Source organism: Pleuronectes platessa, chromosome 4 (assembly GCF_947347685.1).
Source record: "Pleuronectes platessa chromosome 4, fPlePla1.1, whole genome shotgun sequence".
Lineage (NCBI taxonomy): Eukaryota > Metazoa > Chordata > Actinopteri > Pleuronectiformes > Pleuronectidae > Pleuronectes > Pleuronectes platessa.
The window spans coordinates 19983187-19988945 of NC_070629.1; positions in this window are offsets into that span (position 1 = coordinate 19983187).

Sequence of the window (5759 nt, forward strand, 5' to 3'; positions counted from 1 at the left end):
CTGTCTGCTGTGTTTCATTTTTTGCTTTGTCTGACACGTTTCTTTAAATCTCAACATAATGAAGAATGCATTCACTCCGCATTTGTCTGTAAGAAAACCCTTCTCTATGATGTGGTAAAGTAATTATAATTGATCATGAGTTAATGGGAGAAGTGCTGTGATTGGCAGAATAAATGAAAATAAAAAATAAAAAATTCAAGATCCTGAACATTGGAAGAACTTTTAAGACATATAATTTTGTCCAGTATATATTGAAAAGATCACTTCTTAAAACTGTCTCAGAGTGTGATGAGGGACAAAATCCACAGTTCTTACACTGTGCAAAAAGCTCAGTACAAAACCTAATACAAGACTTCAATAGTCCAAGACAAATTAACTCCGTAACACTCAATGTTTCTGTGTCTCTAGAACAAAAATCCCTCCAATTACCATCCCTCCACCACTGCTCAGTGATGTGTGGAAACCCCCAGTGAAGTCATCTATTGGCTTGTGAACTGCTGCTTTCAAGCCTTTTTACTTTTATGTTCTGAGATTGACATTGACCCCATCCATCTATCTATCTATCTATCTATCTATCTGTGTATCTATCTATCTGTATATCTATCTATCTATCTGTGTATCTATCTATCTGTGTATCTATCTATCTGTATATCTATCTATCTATCTATCTATCTATCTGTGTATCTCGCTATCTATCTATCTGTCTATCTGTGTATTTTGTCTGCAGAGAAAACGACTCGAAATAAAATTCCTCATCTTTTTTTCTTTCTGCTGATGTGTTTTTGTGTGCGATACAAATGGTTCTTTCCCCCGTTAGCAGTTAAATCCAGAAAAAAAATCTGATGATGAAATTACTTTGTCCTCAATCAACCTCTGTAAGTGCAGCAGCTTCAATTCAGGCATGAAGGCTCCAAAAAATGAATATATTCTCCCCACAGAAGCCATTAGTGGCGACAGAGCTGTCGTCCTTTATCAAACCTCTCAAACATCCCGGGTATTGTCCCCGCTACCCGGTCATGTCGACCAACAACTGTCACATTCTAGTCAATTATTGGGCTAATAGAGAATAACTAGACCCTTAAATCGCCTCATGTCAGTGGCACAGCTGAATAAAGCATCTGTTTAGAATTGTACCTCCACTGCTTGAGAGGCCCGAGTAACCTTATCTTTATCTTCTGAGGAAATTAACAAGGCGAGAAGGAGGGGGGGGGGGGGGGGCTACATACAGTCAGCACAAATGCCATTAAAAGAAGTATTGTATGTTTCCGAATGTAAATGGATGTAAACGGAAAGAAGGACACAGAGGAGGAAGAAAGCAAAACATGGCAGAGAAGAGGACGAGAGGAAGTTGGAGAGGTGGAGGAGAGTGTTAATCTGAGGAAGGCCGCGCAGAGAAAAGCTCTTTTCCTCTCTAAGCCTCACGCCCTCACTTCCTGTCCCTGCTGTCAATCAGAGCTGCTGAAGTGCATCGGACAAAGGACCCACCCCAACCCCTACCCCCAATACACACACACACAAACACACACACACACACACGCACACACACACACACACACACACACACACACACCAAACATCGGCACAAACACCAGCACCAACCAATCAATTAACTGGTCAGAGGACGGGAAGTATATGCCTCTGTGTGTGTGCCTGTGTGTGTGTGTGTGTGTGTGTGTGTGTGTGTGTGTTTGTGTGCTGGATTCTTGAGATGGAGGGTTTTGAACTGCTTCTGTAGGTTTCTCATGTCCATCAGAGACCAGCTAATTAGTAATCTCTCTCTCTCTCTCTCTCTCTCTCTCTCTCTCTCTCTCTCTCTCTCTCTCTGTCCGTCTCACATATTCACACGGGCACCGTGCCCAGCCTCCCCCCTCACACTGACCAGCTTATTTCTGTAGTCTAAGTGTGGCTCTGTGGGCCTCTAATAGCGTAGCCAATTAGTGCCAGAGTCCGAGTTGGCTGCTCCTCTAACTCACTGGTGGTCCTACTGAGGGGCAGAATGGTTTCCCTGAAAAGGTACAAGTCCACAAAGAACAACCTGACAAAGACGTGTGTGTATAGGCTGCATGTCCCAGCAGAGCACGAGACTGGAATAACCCTGTGTGTGTGTGTGTGTGTGTGTGTGTGTGTGTGTGTGTGTGTGTGTTTGATCTCATTGTTATTCAGAATCAGAAGTCCTCAATAAAGAGTGAAGCAATATAAGCAGTTGCACGTTATGATAGGGAAGGTGCTTGTGAAGATGTTTGAATGGTTACCACAGTGATTTTTACATCTAATTTTACAGTATATGACCATTTGTTCCTGTGAAGCTGTACACAGTGGTGCCCTCAAATTAATGCTAATGTCAACCTACAATGGTGATGTGGGTGCAATGTTTACATGATTTAATGTGTTATCGTGAGCTGCTTTCAGACTCGCAATGAAGTACACATTGAAATGCAGATTTCCCCCCCCCCCATCCAGTATAAAGTCCACAGAAAGTCTGCTGAGGCCGATGTGATGATACCTCTATCACGCAACAGACACACAAATGAAGAAAACAATACAAAACAAATATCTCCTCGAGATGTGCAGAGAATCTCCCGCTGCGTTGTCCATGTGTGTAAGACAAACTGCGGGAAAGCTGTGGACCCACTTCTCCGGACATCCTCTGCAGAACATTGTCTGAAAATGGATATGCTAATATTTGCTATCCATCCTACAGTGAATACGTGTAGTGAGGTTCATGCAATCCATCCAACAGTAGTAAACGTGTCTTTTTATGGGAGTGTTAACGTAGTGGATTAAAACAGGATAAAAAGGGTACATTAAGTCCTGACATCTTTTCGTAAATCATTTTTCACCAGCATTCATCTCGAAGGCGAAAGTCGCCACTGATTCGATGAAAGATTGAAATGAAAAGCGAAACATAAAAAGTCCACTGCCTCCTGGGCACAGCACGTGTGCGATAGCTCGTATCTCTCACTAGGGGGAGACACTTGCGACTGTGTTCTTGTAAAGCTACAAACCCTTGTGTGCAGCTCTTTGTTAAGAACCTACGAATACCACAGTGCGAACATGGTGGGTTTGGTTTGATAGTGTGTGTGTGTGTGTGTGTGTGTGTGTGTGTGTGTGTGTGTGTGTGTGTGTGTGTGTGTGTGTGTGTGTGTGTGTGTGTGTGTGTGTGTGTGTCTGTGTGTGTCTGTGCGCTGAGGACAGAATTTGCAGCGGGGTAGATAAACTGACAGAAGACAGCTTGACACAGTTGACAGATAAACAGACTATGTTAAAATCTTCCATTTTGCAGAAGCTCACATGGACCTGCTTTGTCGTTGGCATATCAATAACCCTAGATAGATAGTAGATACAAACACACAAAGACACACACACACACACACACACGCGCACACACATAATTGGCTACGTAGGGAGCAGAGCCAACTTGCACCTCACGTTGCCGTGGCAACCAAAAGAGGCCGATTTTTCGAGAAGCACTTACTCACATCCCGTCTATTATTCACTTGTTTGTTCATTCATTCCTCCTTTTAGTCTTTCTTTATAACCCCACCCTCCATCACCGTTGCCCACCCGACCACCCCTCTCTCCGCTACCCCTCTTTCTCTGTCTTTCTCCCATCGCCTTTCAGCCCCTTTTCATTCCCATCCCTCCTCAAATCAGATGCCCTCTTAGCATGCATATGCAAATGCGGCGAGACTTGAAACCAATTAACCAGACGTGAATAACCAAAAATCCGTTGTGTCCTCCGTGGTCGGACATAGAAAGTGGCTCAGAACCACTCACTCAGCACCGGAGCATTTCCAGTGTCAGTGTTCTGTTATTTATAACCGAGAATAAGCTGAGGATGTGGAAATCAGAACGTGATTCTTTTCTGATGGTGGGGATCAATCCAGAGCGCTCAGGCTGTATTTGCTTTTTGTATCGGTATAATAGTGACAGATTTTTATGGTTTTATTTGTGTTGGATGAGTCTTTTCTGCGCTCTCAACCAAAATGTAGCCTGGTGTACGACCCCGTCTCCTTCCACGTCTTTCCCACCTCCTCCTGCTCTCCACTTCCCCCTTTGCCGCCCCCGCAGCTCTCTCCAGGGTGTATCAGGTTATCATTGGCCGACGAAGCAGGAAAGAGGAAGTATATATTGCCCCATAGACAGAACTCTGGAGATACTAGATGGTGGACACACACAGACACACACACACACATACACACACACACACACAAACACAGACCCACACATGAAATAGCCCAGTTGTGCTTCAGCACAAATGTCTTTCTTCAGAGAGGGAAAGTATTTTAACGTGTTTTCAGAGATAAACAAAGACAGTATCTGGTTCAATGAAATCATTCAAGGTCATCATCTACGAATTCCCGAAATCCCTCTGTCTGTGTGTTGAATGCATATCTTGAGAACTGTTAATCTTATCTGGTTCACACTGGACATGTGTGTTGTTAAGGGCCAGAGGACGTGCGTGTGCTGTGGATTGAGTCGAGCTTCACTGAACTTGAACAGTTGAGCAGCTCTCCGTGCAGCAGCTTCAGGGTTCTGTGGACCGAGTACAGCAGAAGGACTTGATTTGCCGTGGCTCAATTACCGCAGGTCACTTTTAAAGTTTCCAAAAGAAACCCGGCAACCACCGCAGGCCGAACTGACAGCCCATTCCAAACAGACGTGTTTAGAACGGCCACTGCGCTAGTTTAAGTAACTTGATATGTGAAAAAGAAGAAAGCAAAACATAGTGTTCTCTGGAGCATGGAAACATATACAGTGTCTCAGACTTCTGGCAATGTGGTTGGCGTCCCGCAGTCCCCCCTCCCCCCCCCGACAGCTATCCTTGACCAGCAGGTCCTCCGCAGGGCTCAGTCTATATTATAATACAAATAAAACTCCCTTCACTGTGAGTTTGAAACTCTCCTCAGGCTGGAGATTTAGAGAACCCTGCTTCAAGTGAAGTAACAGCAAAATCCCCTCAGTAGAAAACCTGTTAAATCTCTCAATGTAATTCATCATATTATTTTAACTTAACTAATTCACTTTTGGTATTTTAGAGATTACTCGCATGTGATAGGAGACTTTTTAGGAAAACATTTATGTTCTTTGTAACTGTGTTGTGCCGCTGACTGCGAGCCCAGTTTCCCATCTGGTATAATAAAGATGACTGAACTTAACTGAACTGAATGTGCAGGAATTTAGAGAAGACTTAACTAAAAGAGTCAGGAAGAACCGTTGCTTCTTCACAGCTGCAAGTGGACAGATTTGAAGTGGTTCGGACGTCTAGTCAGTATGCCTCCAATGGGTGCCTTCCGTTAGCGGTTTACCAGGCACGCCCAACCGGGATGAGACCCCTAGGGTTTACCTAGAACTCACTGGAGGGATTATATATCCTTAATGGGGGACGACAGGAAGAGCTGGTACATGGCTGGTGAGTTGGGACGTCTGGACTACCCTACTTGGCTGAGTACTTTCGCTACCCGAACCCGGAGAAGTGGTATATACTGGATGAATGGATGGATGGATGGACGGTTGGATGTTTTTTTCAAATATGACATTGAACAACACCGAATGGCAAAAGGTGTTGGAGTGAAGTAAATGGGAGAGCAGAAGATAATCCGGAGAGACTGTAAATCAAAGTGTAAAGACAGGAAACGCCAGAGATTAAAGAGGAGGAGATTAAGCTGCAACAGAAGGAAGAGAAAGATGCTGAGAATGTGAGAAGAAAGGAAGACGCAGCTCTTGTGTCCGCTCAAGAAAGACAAATAGACAGCGAG